The sequence below is a fragment of the Nicotiana tabacum genome, chromosome 4, assembly GCF_000715075.1.
Source record: "Nicotiana tabacum cultivar K326 chromosome 4, ASM71507v2, whole genome shotgun sequence".
NCBI lineage: Eukaryota > Viridiplantae > Streptophyta > Magnoliopsida > Solanales > Solanaceae > Nicotiana > Nicotiana tabacum.
Window position 1 is genome coordinate 19,012,099 of NC_134083.1, and position 16,691 is coordinate 19,028,789.

The following is a 16,691-nucleotide window of genomic DNA, read 5'->3' on the forward strand; positions in this document are numbered from 1 at the left end:
AATCACAAGTATTTTGCACATTGTGCCAACTGAAATTTTCAATTTCCTTTCTTTCTTCTTTTCAATAAATGTTGCAAACAATTTTCTCAACACATAATGAACCCCTCATTCCAATAGGTCATAAAATACATAAAATTGAAATCAATTATTCCAAAATCACATCAAAACCCACTGTAGTGAATAATAAAAATCACTTTTGGACTTATAACCCTCAATGGTGTACAAAAATAAAAATGAAAGACACGGGCTAACATCATCAAATCTCCCAACAGGCATAAATATATATAAGTGGGTCACAAAGTTACGAACCTCCCCCATAAGCGGAGCATAATAGGAGGATTCGCCTCAATATTCAGAACTGAATCAAATTAAGGAAAAATATTCTTTTATAACAGATCAGGATCATACATGTAACGACACCATCTGGTGTAGTGGCTTCAACCATACCATAGCAAATATATCAATGGGCTGGGCCTCCCCCTCTAGGGCGCCCTTTACCCGCCTGTCCTCCACCTCTAATTGGTTGTACACGTGGACTATTAACTGGAATAAAGCTTGTAGCTTGAGTGCTCTGATGAAATCCACCCCTCCCAAGTCTGGGACAATTTTTCTTGATGTGTCTAGTATCACCACACTCATAACAACCCCTCTGCCGGTTTGGGTGCTCATACTGAGTCTGTGCCGGATAACTGGAGTGACCATTATAGGAACCCCGTGCTGGTGGTGCATTAAAAGAAGTTACTGGAACACCCCGAGTATTCTGAAATTATTTCCATGACCCCGTTGATACTGAAATGTAGAATTATTAAGAACGCGGGAATACCGCAAGTCCCAGCATCATCCCATACAAATATCAGTTCTTAATCATATACAAGTTTCGGAGAACCTTTCAATACCACATAAATACATCTCAGGCCAAAACTCATATAACACATGACCCCGCAATCTGATCATTGATAGTGGACTCCCTTAACTTGGCGTGAAGCCATAGGACACAGTCCGATGATCCACAATACTAACCTTTACCGCTCGTACGACACCAGTCATAAGATACCTCAAATCATTTATTTGGCGCATGTAATCCTCGTGACAGTTAAATTCTCTTCCTCCAGTGCCTTGACTGCTAGTATGTACCCTTTACTAAATGGAAATCCCATACGAACCACATAGTCCCTAATACCACCAACTATCTTCAGAACTATATCCACCTCGTGACCCTACCACGATTGTGACGATTAGGTAACTAATTAAACCTTCTTAAGATCGTACTTATCAACCGGATGCCAGAACCTGCTGCACCCCCATGTGCACGACTGAATTATCTCTCAATACTTCCGCATCCTCGATCTGGATGACACGTGGTAACAATGGTTGAGCAACCCTGGCTCCCTTATAACCCCTTTGTAGTATCACGAACCGTTGACGCATAGTTAATACCGATTGCGCAATTTCATGCACGAGTGGATGCAAAAGAATATAAGATATATGCTTGAAGTTGAATAAATACCGCATGATAAGGAATGAAAGAAGTGAATTCTTTTCCTACTAGCTCTGTATCCTCTCGAAGATAAGTACAGACATCTCCGTATTGATTTGCAAGACTCTACTAAACTCGTTCATGACTTGTAGAACCTATGAACCTAGAGATCTAATACCAACTTGTCACGACCCAAAATCCCACCATAGGCATCGTGATGGTACTTAGTCTCTAAGACTAGGTAAGTCGATTACAATTACAATTCAAGCCTTTTTTTTAATAAAGATATAATTTAATACACGTGTCGAAACCAATAGCGGAATTAATTTTAAAAACCTTCAAAGATTAGAAATACTGAGTCACGAACTCTAAATGAATTTATGAAATGATCTCAAGAATCGAATATACAATACTATTCGAATAATAATTAACAGTACAATAAAATGGAAAGACTCCAAGGGACTGCGACAATCAAGCAGCTCTACCTTGAATCCTTGCGATGAACACACTCACTCTGCCCGAGTCCAATATCTCCAGTACCTGGCTCTGCGCAAAGATGTGCAAAAGTGTAGTATGAGTACATCACGGTCGGTACCCAATAAGTATCAAGACTAACCTCGGTGGAGTAGTGACGAGGTACAATCAAGACACTCACTAATCAATTAACTTGTGTAGTGTAGCAGTATATAATAATAATAATAATAATAATAATAATAATAATAATAATAATAATAATAATAATAATAATAATAATAATAATAATAATAATAATAATAATAATAATAATAATAATAATAATAATAGAAACAAATGGCAATGGAAACAAGAATAAATAAATAAATGATGTAAACAACAAGGCAACCAGAACACCATAAATATTGCTCAAACGAATAAGGAACACAAATACAACCAATCAATCAAGTCCCTCAAATATATGTCTTTCCAATGTAAGTACTTCAAGTATAAATCTTTCAAATATAAGTTTTTCTATAAATATCCTTAGAATACAACCTTGTCAAATAAATATATATTTCGAATATACTCCCTTCAAATAAATTTCTTTCAACTATAATTCTTTCAAATAATATTTTTGGAATATAATTCCTTCAAATAAAAGTCACCTTGTGACACCTCATTTCATAATCATAAAAATACGGGTCTCAACCCACTTCTATATCACCACGTCACCTCGTGCTCATATTTTTATCACAACTGCACGGACAACTCACGTGCCAATAATATCAATGTATATAAGATCCACATGATCAATTTATTTACACTAAAGTGAGTTTACAATTTTTTTAAATCAAGTAAGAAATCAACAAATAAATGAATTTATTTTAGAAATCATTTGGGTGAAGAAAATACCATTGCACTTAAATTAAAGCATCAGATAAACTACTGATTTGGATGTAAAACAATTTAATTTAAAATATAATAATAATTTCTTTTATTTAAATCAACTCAATCATCGAAAATCAGTAAGAATAAACAAAAATATACTTCTTCAGAGTCTCGTGCTAAAAAGCCAAAGCCAACACAATACAACTAGGAGCATAAAATACATAATAATAAAGTCAACTAGTACATCACGAAAGAAGACAAGAATTTACATATTAAATGAAACAAAATCACCCAAGACAAGAACATAAATAAAGAAATATCAACGGGGCACTTTCAGTGTAGATTTTGATATCGGCTCAGGTTGATCGAGATTTTGCTATTGGTCCGCTGTCCGGAGACTCAAGGTAGATCTGTCGGCGTTCACAGACCTTGAAGTCCCCTTCTATCTTTTATGTCCTACTGTTTTCTTTCATTCAAACAGTTGTATTTCTTTCAGACTATTACTTGTAGTAAGTTCTAGAATGCTCATAAATTGTGACTCCAGATCCAGGTTGTAGTAATTAATACAGTTTTATAATATTCCGCACTTATTATATTTCATCTTAGTTAATTATTGTTATTTACTGAATGGAAATAAGGAATAGTTTTAAAGATTATCTAACATTGGCTTGCCTAGCAAGTGAAATGTTAGGCGCCATCACGGTCTCGTCGGTGGGAAATTTCGGGTCGTGACAGTTGGTATTAGAGCACTAGATTGCCTAGGTCTCACGATTCACGAGCAAGCTTAGTAGAGTCTGGAGTATCGGTACAAAGACGTCTGTGCTTATCTTCCAAAGGTTATGAAGTTTAGGAACAAGTTTCACTTCTATTCTTCTCTGTCGTGCGATTTTTCTTTCTCAATGCTGATTGAACTCTTCTACTCTTATTCTCTCGCAGATGGCAAGAACACGTACCTCTTCCTCAGCTGAGCAGCAGCCAGAGCCTCCAGTGGCAGCTCCTACGTGGGGTAGAGGTCGAGGCCGAGGCAGGGGCAGGGCTTTGCCAAGAGCCGGAGCAGCAGCCCCAGTAGTGGAGCCTCAGATAGAGCTTGATGAGGAGGTTCCAACCCAGACTATTCCTACCAGACCAGCTCAGGTTCTAGAGGGGTTCATTGCTACCCGAGTACTTCAGGACGCTTTGGTCCGTTTGGTGGGCCTTATGGAGAGTGTGGCCTAGACTGGCGTATTTCCCATGGCACCAGCAGTCTCTTAGGCTGGAGGAGGAGCCCAGACTCCTACCACTCCCTCTCCAGAGCAGATAGCTCCCTAGTATCAGGCTGCAATAGCTCAGCCAGTTGGATTAGTTCAGCCGGCTATTGCGGCACAGGTCGGAGATGGGCAAGCTATGTCTTCTGAGGCTTTATGGAGATTAGACAGGTTTATCAAGCTCTTTCCTGTTCACTTCAGAGGTGCTCCTTCAGATGATCCCCAGGAGTATCTTGACAGTTGTCACAAGATTTTACGAAACATGGGTATAGTGGAGACCAATGGGGTCGATTTTGCTGCATTTCAGATGACTGGTTCCGCCAAGAAATGGTGGAGAGATTACTTGTTGACCAGACCAGCTGGGTTGCCTGCTCTTACTTGGGACCGGTTCTCTCAGCTCTTCATAGAGAAGTTTTTGCCAATAATATTAAGAGAGGAGCGTCGCCGTCAGTTTGAGTGTCTCCAGCAGGGCAGTATGACTGTTACTCAGTATGAGACCCATTTTGTGGATTTGGCCTGTCATGCTATTCTTCTGCTTCCCACCAAAGCAGAGAGGGCGAGGAGGTTTATTGATGTACTTGCTCAGCCAATTAGATTGCAGAGGGCTAAGGAGATTGGGAGTGAGATTTGTTTTCAGGCGGCTGCTAATGTCACCAGACGAGTCGAAATGGTTCTTACTTAGGGAAATCAAGGGTTTGACAAGAGACCTCGTTATTCCGGTGAGTTCAGCGGTGCCTCGTCTAGAGGCAGGAGTACTTTTGGTAGAGGCTATCCTCCCAGGCCATTTCATTTAGCACTCCAGGCATCCCACGGTGCCTCAGGTGGTCGTGGCCCTCAGATGCATTATTCCGACCAGCTAGCCTATAGTGCACCACCAGCTCCTACTAGTGCACCTCTACTCCAGAGTTATCAGGGTGGTTATTCAGGTCGACAGGGTCAGTTTCAGGGTCAGCAGTCATAGCAGTCGAAGTTATGTTATACTTGTGGTGATCCGAGGAACATTGCTAGATTTTGCCCTAAGTCAACGAGCAGCTCACAACATCAGAGTTCTCGTGCCATGGTTCCGGTACCAGCTGCTGCACAACCTACTTAGCTAGCCAGAGGCAGGGGTCAGGCAGCCAGAGGTAGAGGCCAGACTGTTAGAGGTGGAGGTCAGGCCGTTAGAGGTGGAGACCAGCCAGTTAGAGGCCATCCCAGGGACGTAGTTCAGGGTAGTGGGGCCCATCCCCGATGTTATGCTTTCCCAGCCAGGCCTGAGGCTGAGTCATCTGACGTTGTTATCACAGGTATTGTTTCAGTTTGCAGTAGAGATGCTTCAGTTCTATTTGATTCGGGATCTACTTACTCCTATGTGTCATCCTATTTTGCTTCCTATTTGGTTGTGCCTCGTGATTCTTTGAGTGCTCCTGTGTATGTGTCCATACCAGTGGGAGATGCTATTGTTATAGATCGTGTTTATCGTTGATGTGTGGTCACCATTGGGAGTCTTGAGACTCGTGTAGATCTTCTACTTCTCGACATGGTTGATTTTGATGTCATACTGGGTATGGATTAGCTGTCACCTTATCATGCTATATTAGATTGTCATGCCAAGACGATGACCTTAGCTTTGCAGGGGTTTCCTCGATTAGAGTGGAGAGGGAATCTTGGCCATTCTGCCAGCATGGTTATCTCTTATGTGAAGGCTCGGCATATGGTCGAGAAGGGGTGTCTAGCTTATTTGGCTTATTTATGTCCGCGATTCTAGTGCAGAGGTTCCTTCCATGGATTTAGTACCGGTTGTTCGTGAGTTTCCAGAGGTGTTTCTTGCAGACCTACCGGGGATGCCACCCGACAGAAATATTGATTTCTGCATTAATTTGGCTCCGGGCACTCAGCCTATTTCCATTCCGCCATACCGCATGGCCCCGCCAGAGTTTATAGAATTGAAGGAGCAGTTGCAAGATTTGCTTGATAAGGGCTTCATTAGATCTAGTGTCTCTCCCTAGGGTGCACCTGTGTTGTTTGTAAAGAAGAAAGATGGATCGATAAGGATGTGTATAGATTATCGGCAGTTGAACAAAGTCACCATCAAGAAGAAGTATCCATTGCCGAGGATTGATGATTTATTAGATCAGCTTCAGGGTACTAAGGTGTTTTCAAAGATTGATTTGAGATCTGGCTACCATCAGTTGAGGATTAGGGCATCCGATTTTCCTAAGACAGCTTTTCGGACTCGGTATGGGCATTATGAGTTTCGAGTGATGTCATTTAGGCTGACAAATGCCCCGACAACATTCATGGATTTGATGAACCGGGTGTTCAAACCCTACTTGGATTCCTTTGTGGTTGTGTTTATTGATGATATCTTGATCTACTTCCACAGTCGAGAGGAGCATGAGCAGCACCTTCAGATCGTTCTTCAGACTCTGAAAGACAACCAGTTATATGCTAAGTTCTCAAAATATGAGTTTTGGTTGAGTTCAGTTGCTTTCTTGGGTCATGTTGTATCAGTAGAGGGTATTCAGGTGGATCCTAAGAAGATTGAGGCAGTTCAGAACTGGCCTAGACCCACATCAGCTACCAAGATCCGTAGTTTCTTGGGTTTGGCGGGCTATTAGCATGGATTTGTGGAGGGATTTCATCCATAGTAGCCCCATTGACCAGATTGACCCAGAAGGGTGTCCCGTTCAGGTGGTCAGACGAGTGTGAAGCGATCTTTCAGAAGCTCAAGACTGCTTTGACTACGGCACCGGTATTGGTGTTACTCACAGGTTTAGGATCTTATACAGTATATTGTGACACATTTCGTATTGGTCTTAGTGCAATATTGATGCAGGGTGGCAAGGTTATTGCATATGCTTCGCGGCAGCTGAAGGTTCACGAGAAGAATTACCATGTTTATGATCTAGAGCTGGCAGCCATTGTTCACGCGCTGAAGATTTGGAGGCACTATCTTTACGGCGTGCCATGTGAGGTATTCACTGATCATCGGAGCTTGTAGTATTTGTTCAAGCAGAAGGAACTCAATTTGAGGCAGAGAAGGTGGTTGGAGCTATTGAAAGACTATGATATCACCATATTGTATCATCTCGGGAAGGCCAATGTGGTGGCCGATGCTTTGAGTAGAAAATCAGCTAGTATGGGTAGCCTTGCATATATTCCAGTTGGTGAGAGACTGCTTGCATTGGATGTTCAGGTCTTAGCCAATCGGTTCGTGAGGTTGGATGTTTCTGAGCCCAGCCGTGTTCTAGCTTGTACAATTGCTCGGTTTTCTTTGTTTGAGCGCATCAGAGATTGGCAGGATGACGATCCTCATTTACTTGTCCTTAGAGACACAGTGTGGCACGGTGGTGCCAAGCAGGTTACTGTTGGAGATGACGGAGTTTTGAGGATGCAGGGCCGTATTTGTGTGCCTAATGTGGATGGACTTCGTGAGTTGATTCTTGAGGAGGCCCACAGTTCTCGGTATTTTATTCATCCGGGCGCTGGCAAGATGTATCAGGACTTGCGGCAGCATTATTGGTGGAGGAGGATGAAGAAAGATATAGTTGCTTACGTGGCTCGGTGCTTGAATTGTCAGCAGGTGAAATATGAGCATCAGAGACCCGGTGGTTTGCTTCAGCAGATGGAGATTCCTGAGTGGAAGTGGGAGCGTATCACTATGGACTTTGTTATTGGACTCTCACGGACTCAGAGGAAGTTCGACGCCGTATGGGTTATTGTGGATGGGCTGACTAAGTCAGCGCACTTTATTCTTGTGGCAGCTACCTATTCATCTGAGCGATTAGCAGAGATTTATATTCGGGAGATCGTCCGTCTTCACGGTGTGCCCGTGCCTATCATTTCTGATCGAGGTACGCAGTTTACCTCGCACTTTTGGAGGGCAGTACAACGTGAGTTGGGTACGCGGGTTGAGTTGAGCACAACATTCCATCCTCAGACGGATGGGCAGTCCAAGCGTACTATTCAGATCTTGGAGGATATGCTCCGCGCTTGTGTCATAGACTTTGGAGGTTCTTGGGATCAGCTCTTTCCCCTTGCAGAGTTTGCCTACAACAACAGCTACCAGTCGAGCATTCAGATGGCTCCCTATTAGGCATTATATGGTAGGCAATGCCGGTCGCCAGTTGGGTGGTTCGAGTCGGGAGAGGCTCAGTTGTTGGGTACAGACTTAGTACAGGATGCCTTGGATAAGGTCAAGATTATTCAGGATCGACTACGCACAGCTCAGTTCAGGCAGAAGAGTTATGCTGACCGTAGAGTTCGTGATGTTGCATTCATGGTCGGATATAGAGTGTTACTTCGGGTATCACCCATGAAGGGTGTAATGAGGTTCGAAAAGAAGGGCAAGTTGAGCCCTAGGTATATCAGACCTTTTGAGATTCTAGAGAGAGTGGGAGAGGTGGCTTACAGGCTTGAGTTGCCACCTAGTTTAACAGCTGCTCATCCGGTATTCCATGTGTCCATGCTTTGAAAGTATCACATCGATCCGTCCCATGTGTTAGATTTCAGCTCTGTCCAGTTGGACAAGGATTTTACTTACGATGAGGAGCCGGTGGCAATTCTAGCCTGGCAAATTCGCTAGTTAAGATCAAAGAGTTACCCTTCAATTTGAGTGCAGTGGAGAGGTCAGCCGATTAAGGCAGCTACTTGGGAGTCCGAGTCCGATATGCGGAGTAGATATCCCCACCTTTTCACCAGCCTAGGTACTTTTCTATGTCCGTTAGAGGACGAACGATTGTTTTAGAGGTGGAGAATATGATGACCCAAAAGGTCATCTTATGTTTTAGAACTCGAATCTATGCTCTTAAACCTTAAAAATCTCATTTTTACCCTCCTCGATTTGCGTGCATAATCTGGGCATGTTTCCGAAAGCTTTCATGTTGAAAATTGATAAAAATAAGAATTTATGCCTTAAAAGTTGATTTTTGTTGACTTCGGTCAACCTTTTTAGTAAACAGGGCCGGATACATGTTTTCACGGTCCCGGTGGGTCCGAATCAAATTATGTGACCTGGGCGTATGCCCGGAATCGAATTCGGAGGTCCCTAGCTCAAGTTATGAATTTTTGATGAAAATTAAAAGTTTGAAAATTAATTGTTTTTAAGAATTGATTGATGTTTCGAATTGTTAGTGCCGGGTCTGTATTCTGGTTTCGGAGCCCGGTACAGGTTCATTATGATATTTAAGACTTGTCTGTTAAATTTGGTGAGAAACGGAGTTGATTTGACGTGATTCGGATGTCCAGTTGAGAAGATATGAATTTTAAAGTGTTCTTGAGAATCTCATTTGATTTGGTGCTAAATTCGTAGTTCTAGGTGTTATTTTGGAGATTTGATCATGCGAGTAAGTTCGTATGATGTTTTTAGACTTGTGTGCATGTTTGGTTTGGAGCCCCGAGGGCTCGGGTGTGTTTCGGGTAGGCCACAGGATGTTTTGGACTTTGAAACTCTGGTATTAAGCTGCAGCAGGTGTTCTGGTAGGTCCTTCTTCGCGTTCGCGAAGGTATTCTCGCGAACGCGAAGAGTAAACTGGGCAGCTAAAGTTTTCTTCTTCGCGAGCGCGAAGCGATGGGGGCGTTACCCTTCGCGAACGCGTAGTGTTAGGCACTGGGGAGGGGGAATCAGCCTTTTCTTCATCGCGAACGCGAACAATGACTCGCTAACGCGAAGACCAGGGAAGGGTAGCCTACGCGAATGTGAGCACTGTCTCGCGAACGCGAAGGCTTGGCAGCCTATACTCTTCGCAAACGCGATGAACACTGTCGCCCAGCACTTAAAAGAATCCAAATACGGGATTTGGCCAAAAACTCATTTTTCTCAAAACCCAAACGGTTTAAGGCGATTTTTCAACAGTCATTTCTTCCCCAAAGTGTTGGTAAGTGATTCTAAACCATTTTCTTTAAATTACCCATTACATTTCTTGAATTTTCAACCTAAAATCTAGAGTTTTCATGGTAGAATTAGGGGTTAGGATAGAAACTAGGGATTTTGGGAATTTGGGGATTTAGACCTCAATTTGAGGTCGGATTCAAAAAAACAATTATATGTTCAGGCTCGGGGATGAATGGGTAAATGGATTTTGGTCCGAACCTCGGGTTTTGACCAAGCGGGCCCGGGGTCGATTTTCTACTTTTTGGAGGAAAATTTAGGAAATCTGTAATTATTCATTAAAGTTGATTCCTTTAGTAATGTTTGTTATTATTGAGTCATTTATGAATAGATACGAGTGGTTTGGAGGTGCATTCCAAAGGAAAAGTTGTGATTGAGAATTTAGTGACCTTCGGAGCGAGGTAAGTGGCGTGTCTAACTTTGGCTTGAGGGAATAGGTATTATGTGTTTATTTTCTACGTGTTTGGTTGTTAAATACGATGTATAGGTGAGGTGACGAGCATCTATGCGTCGTTGTCGAGTCATAGCATGCGAGTGAAATTCTATTCTTGTCTATTTTGTAGCCTTATATTCTACTATCCATGCTTAGCGGGTTATTTGAAATGATGGGTGACTTATATCTAGTTTCACTTAGATTTGGTAACCTTCGAATATTGATTCAAGGTTGAGGTTACATTGTGCTATTGATTATGGTTAAAATATTGGTTTCTTTGTGATACTCCTATCTATCCATTGTTATTGATTCTGTGATTTGTGAGAAGGAGTGTAAAGCACGAAGGATGATGCCGTGCATGCATTATTTATATTGTGAGGAAGAGTGTAAAGCACGAAGGGTGATGCCGTGTATATTATGAGAGGTTTAATGCACGAAGGGTGATGTCGTGCCATTCTATTTATTTACTTGTCGAGGTTGAGAGTAAAAGCACGAAGGGTGATGCCGTGCCATTCTATTTATATATTTGGTGAGACTGAGAGTAAAAGCACGAAGGGTGATGTCGTGTCGTTCTATTTATTTATTTGGTGAGGATGAGAGTAAAAGCATAAAGGGTGATGCCGTGCCGTTCTATTTAATTATTTGGTGAGGTTGAGAGTAAAAGCACGAAGGGTGATGCCGTGCAGTTTTACTTTGCTGTTTTATTTGCTCAATTCATTTAAGGATTTTCGGTTTAATTCTGTCTTTTCATTGTTCTCACTCTTTATATTGTATTCCCCCACTGTATGTCCCTTTCCCATTATTTTTACGTTATTTCTTTATTTACTGTTGTTGCCACTAGCATGATTATATTGTTCAGGTTATATGTGGGTGTCTTGTCCTAGACACGTCACTACTTCGCCGAGGTTAGGCTCGACACTTACCAGTACATGGGGTCAGTTTTACTGATGCTGCACTCTGCACTTTCTGTGCAGATATTGATACTGGCTCAGGTTGATCGAGAATTTGCTATTGGTCCGCTGTCCGAAGACTCAAGGTAGATCTGTCGGCGTTCACAGATCTTGAAGTCCCCATCTATCTTTTATGTCCTACTGTTTTCTTTCATTCAAACAGTTGTATTTCTTTTAGACTATTACTTGTAGTAAGTTCTAGAATGCTCGTGAATTGTGACTCCAGATCCGGGTGGTAGTAATTAATACAGTTTTATAATATTCTGCACTTATTATATTTCATCTTAGTTAATTATTGTTATTTACTGAATGGAAATAAGGAATTGGTTTAAAGATTCTCTAACGTTGGCTTGCCTAGCAAGTGAAATGTTAGGCACCATTACGGTTTCGTCGGTGGGAAATTCCGGGTCGTGACATTTTTCCCGAAATAGCATCCCGCATTTTAGCCACCCTTATCACACCACATGACTTCTAGTAATTCCCCTACTAGCCACGCGTTTCAAGCCACCCATATCTCACCGCATGCGTTTCAACACCCTCACCTTATATCACCGCATGCGTATCAATATCACAATATTTCACAAATCGCACCTCAAGTTCCCAAATATCACAACATAATACAACTTGCACCTCAAGTGCTCACATATCACAACATATCACAAATTGCACATCAAGTGCTCAAATATTACAACATATCACAAATTGCATATCAAGTGCTGAAATATTACAACATATCACAAATTGCACATAAAGTGCTCAAATATTATAACATATCACAAATTTCACATAAAGTGCTCAAATATTACAACTTTTCACAAAAATCAACAATACATTATTTTTCCATAATAAGGAGCCCATGGCTCGATCATAATGTGCACAAAATCTTAACAAATATATCCGGGAGTGAACAACTTAACAAAATAATATTTCATATAAAATTCAAGGTGGCAATCACACCAAATCATCATATAAAAACAAATCCAACAAAACAAGGATTTAGGTAAGACAATTAAAGGATTTAATAAGTGCCAATAATTTTCAATTTAATACATAATAGCGTCTAAGCATTTTACCCAATGTAATTTTCACATATAAACCAAGTACGTACTCGTCACCTCGCGTACATGGTTTTTAATTACACAAATTACACATAAGACTCAATGCCTAAGGGAAATTTCCCCCACTCAAGGTTAGGCAAAATACTTACCTTTTTGAAGTTAGGCTGATATACCAAAATCGCCTTCTTGCTTGAATTGACTTCCGGACAACTCAAATCTAACCAAATTAATTCAATTCAGTGAATACTAATTTTCCAACAAAATCCGAAATTTAACTCAAAAATCGCCCGTGGGGCCCACATCTCGGAACCCGGCGAAACTCACAAAATCTGATAACCCATTCAATTACGAGTCCACCCATACCAATTTTATCAAATTCCGATAACAGCTCGACCACCAAATCTAAAATTTTCATTCTTGAAAACTTTTGCCAAAATCTTAATCTCTTCCCTTTAAATCCAAAATAAATGATGAATATAACCATGGATTTATGAAATATAATCACTTTTGGATATAGGACACTTACCCAAGTCAAAGTCGTGAAGAAATACTCAAAATCGCCCAAGAACCGTGCTCCAAAATCCAAAAATGAAATAAAGGAAATGACCATTTTTGGTCCTTAAGTTTCTGCGCATCCGTCACTAAAAGTCCATTTTCCGTCACTAAAAGTTCATTTTTCGTCACTAAAAGTCCACACCAGAACTTGCTTGCACCAGCAGTTATGTTTTTTTACTAAAAAGCTCTAACTCCATCATATGAACTCGGAATTTGATGATTCTTGTTCCTATGAGTCACAAATAATAATATGAACCTAGTTGTTCAATTGAAACTCAATTCGGAGCTCATTTTCTCAATGCGATACCAATTTCGCTCGTTAAATAATTAACTCATGTTTTGCGCTAAAAACCCAATCGCGACTTGATGAAATTAGACTAAACTTTCCAGACCACTCCTATAATTCATTATTAAAATTTTGTAAGTCTCAAAATCAAATTTAGATATCTAGAACTAAAAATGGACCTTTGGATCATTACATGCTTATGTTGAAAACATCAAACTCTTCCAAAACTCTTCCCCGATAGCTTGTAGTATATCAACCATAACTTCTTATACTTAACTCCAACTACCAAACGGTTTAAATTTTTGTAAACTACATACAAAGGACTACAACTTTCATGTTTTTCTCATCGCCCAACTCCTTATAGATTGCAAGATATAAGCTCCCAAAATCAGCCCTGTGCAGTAGAAATTTCTGGCGATGCACACTGTTGTAGCCAAAAACTGCAGTACTAGCTTCAGTCAGTCGATCATAACTTTTTGTACAAATGTCCGAATGATAAATGATTTATAATTATGGAAACTAGAATCAAAGGTCTATAACTTTCATGTTTGGATAATTTTCGGATTCCTTATAGATTTCGAGATATAAGCTTCCAAATTAAGCTCCACGCATCAGAAATATCTGGCAAAACTATTTTACCAGCCTTCATTCAGTCAACCATAACTTTCTGTACAAATGTCCAAATTATAAATGGTTTACTTTTCTGGAAACTAGAATCAAAGAGCTACAACTCTCATGTTTTGAAAATGTTCAGATTCCTTATAAATATCAAGATATAAGCTTCCAAAGTCAGCTCTGCGATTGTACCAGTTGTTGTCCAAAAACAGTTTCTGTAGCAGAAAAATTCCAGCAGCTCCTTTTGTCCAGGATGCATTAGATAACGTAAAATTGATTCAGGAGCGGCTTCGCACGCCGCAGTCTAGGCAGAAGAGCTGCACGGACAGGAAGGTCCGTGATGTGTCTTTTATGGTTGGGGAGAAGGTTTTGCTGAAGGTATCACCCATGAAGGGTGTTATGAGGTTTGGGAAGAGGGGCAAGTTGAGCCCCCAGTTCATTGGGCCTTTTGAGGTGCTTCAGAGGATAGGGGAGGTGGCTTATAAGCTTGCCTTGCCACCGAGCTTGTCGAGTGTGCATCCAGTGTTTCATGTTTCCATGCTCCGGAAGTATGTTGGCGATCCATCCCATGTTTTGAACTTCATCACGGTTCAGTTCTAGGGTGATATGACTTATGATGTGGAGCCAATGGCCATTTTGGATCGGCAAATTCAGAAGTTGAAGTCAAAGGATATAGCTTCGGTGAAGGTGTAGTGGAGAGGTCAGCCTATGGAGGAGGCCACCTGGAAGACCAGACAGGAGATGAGGAGCAGATATCCACGCCTATTCGAGACTCCAGGTATGTTACTAGACCCGTTCAAGAACGAACGTTTGTTTAAGAGGGGGAGGATGTAACGGCCTGGCCTGTCATTTCGAGAGTTATAGCCCCATTTTTCCCATTTCTACTTCTTTTTGTGTTATTCAGCTATATTATGTTATATTGGGTTAGTTGGTTCGGGACCGGAGTGGTTTCAGAGTGAATTGAGACATTGTCTCTTAAGTAGAAACTTAAGTTAGAAAAGTCAACCGAACATTGACTTATGTGTAAATGACCTCGGATTTGAATTTTGATGGTTCCGTTATCTCCGTTAGATGATTTTGGACTTAGGTGTGCTTCCGAAATGTGATTTGGAGGTCCGTGGTCGAATTAGGCTTGAATTTGCGAAATTTAAAATTTGGCGATTTTGGTCGGCAAAGGAAAATTTGATATCGAAGTCGGAATGGAATTCCGGAAGTTGGAGTAGGTTCGTGGTGTTATTTGTGACGTGGGTGCAAAATTTGAGGTTATTCGGATGTGGTTTGGTAGGTTTCGACGTCGGTTGTGGAATTTGGAAGTTTAGAAGTTCTTAGGCTTGAATTCGAGGGTAATTTGGTGTTTTGATGTTGTTTTGATTGATTCGAAGGTTCAACTAAGTTCGTATGAGATTTTAGGATTGGTTGGTATGTTAGGTTGAGGTCCCGGGGACCTCGGGTGAGTTTCGGATGGTTAACGGATAGTTTTTGGACTTTGCAAAATGGCTGATCTGCTGGTATGAACTTTCTGGTTTCCTTATACGCGATCGCGTGGGTAAGTCCGCGATCGCGTAGGCTTAATTGGGGGCAGAGGCGAGTTGTTCTATGCGATCCTAGGGTGTGGGATGTGATCGCGTGAGTGTGTGAAGTTGTGCTTCGTGAACGCATAGACAGTGTCGCGTTCGCGTAGAGGTATCGAGCTGGTGAAGAGGCGAGGTGATTGCTCTATGCGATCGCGTGAGTTAGGATGCGATCGCGTAGGTTTGGGAAGCACTAATACGCGTTCGCGTAGGAGATTCAACGTTTACGTAGAGTAAATTTCTAAGGGGGCGAAGTTGTTCTTCGCGATTCCGAGGACTTTTCCGTGATCGCGATTAAGGAAAATCTGGGCAGCTGTGTTAAATTCCCAAATCGAGGGTTTGGACTCATTTTTTATATTTTGAGCTAGAGACCACGGATTTAGGCGATATTTGAAGGGATTTTCAGGGAGTTGATTGGGGCAAGTGTTTCTCACTTGGTTTTGGTTAAATTTCATGATTTTATCTTGATATTTATCATCTAAATTGTGGTTTGGGGTGAAAAATTGGGGGAAAGGGGAAGAATTCTTGAGATGGAATTTTGGGGTTTTGAAGGGGATTTTGTTGTCGGATTTTGGTAAATTTGGTATGACTAGACTCGTGAGTGAATGGGCTTTCACGTTTTGTAAATTTTGTCAGATTTCGAGACGTGGGCCCGGGGTCTAGGTTTGAGCCAATTTCGAGTTTTGGACTAATTTGATAGTTTTTCTTGTGGAATTCATTCCATTAGCGTATATTAATGGTATTGTACTGATTGTGAATAGATTTGGAACATTTGGAGGCCGAGTCTAGAGGCAAGAGCATTGCGGGGTAGAGATTTGACCGGTTTGAGGTAACTAACGATTGTAAATCTAGTCCTGAGGGTATGAAACCCCGGATTTTTGTATCATTCTACAATTTTGAGGTGACGTACATGCTAGGTGACGGGCGTGTGGGCGTGCACTGTTGTGGATTGTGACTTGGTCTATCCCGTAGCAACTGTAAGGTTGCATATTTTGTTGAAATTATATGATACTTATATGTTTTAGAAAGAGTTTCTGTAAATTAGGCTGAATGCCATGTTTGGGCCTTGTGCCAGTGCTGTTTGGAACCTTAGGGGACTTTTCTTACTATCCCCTCACCGTTGTTCGATTGAAAATTTATACTCAGTCATGGTTATACTTGTTTACTGCATAACTCAGTTTTATTACTCTATTTTGATGCATATAAATGTTGTTTTGGGTTGAATGCCATGTTTTTACTGAAATGCCCGAGTGGCTTGAGAGGTTTATGACTGAGTGAGGCCGAAA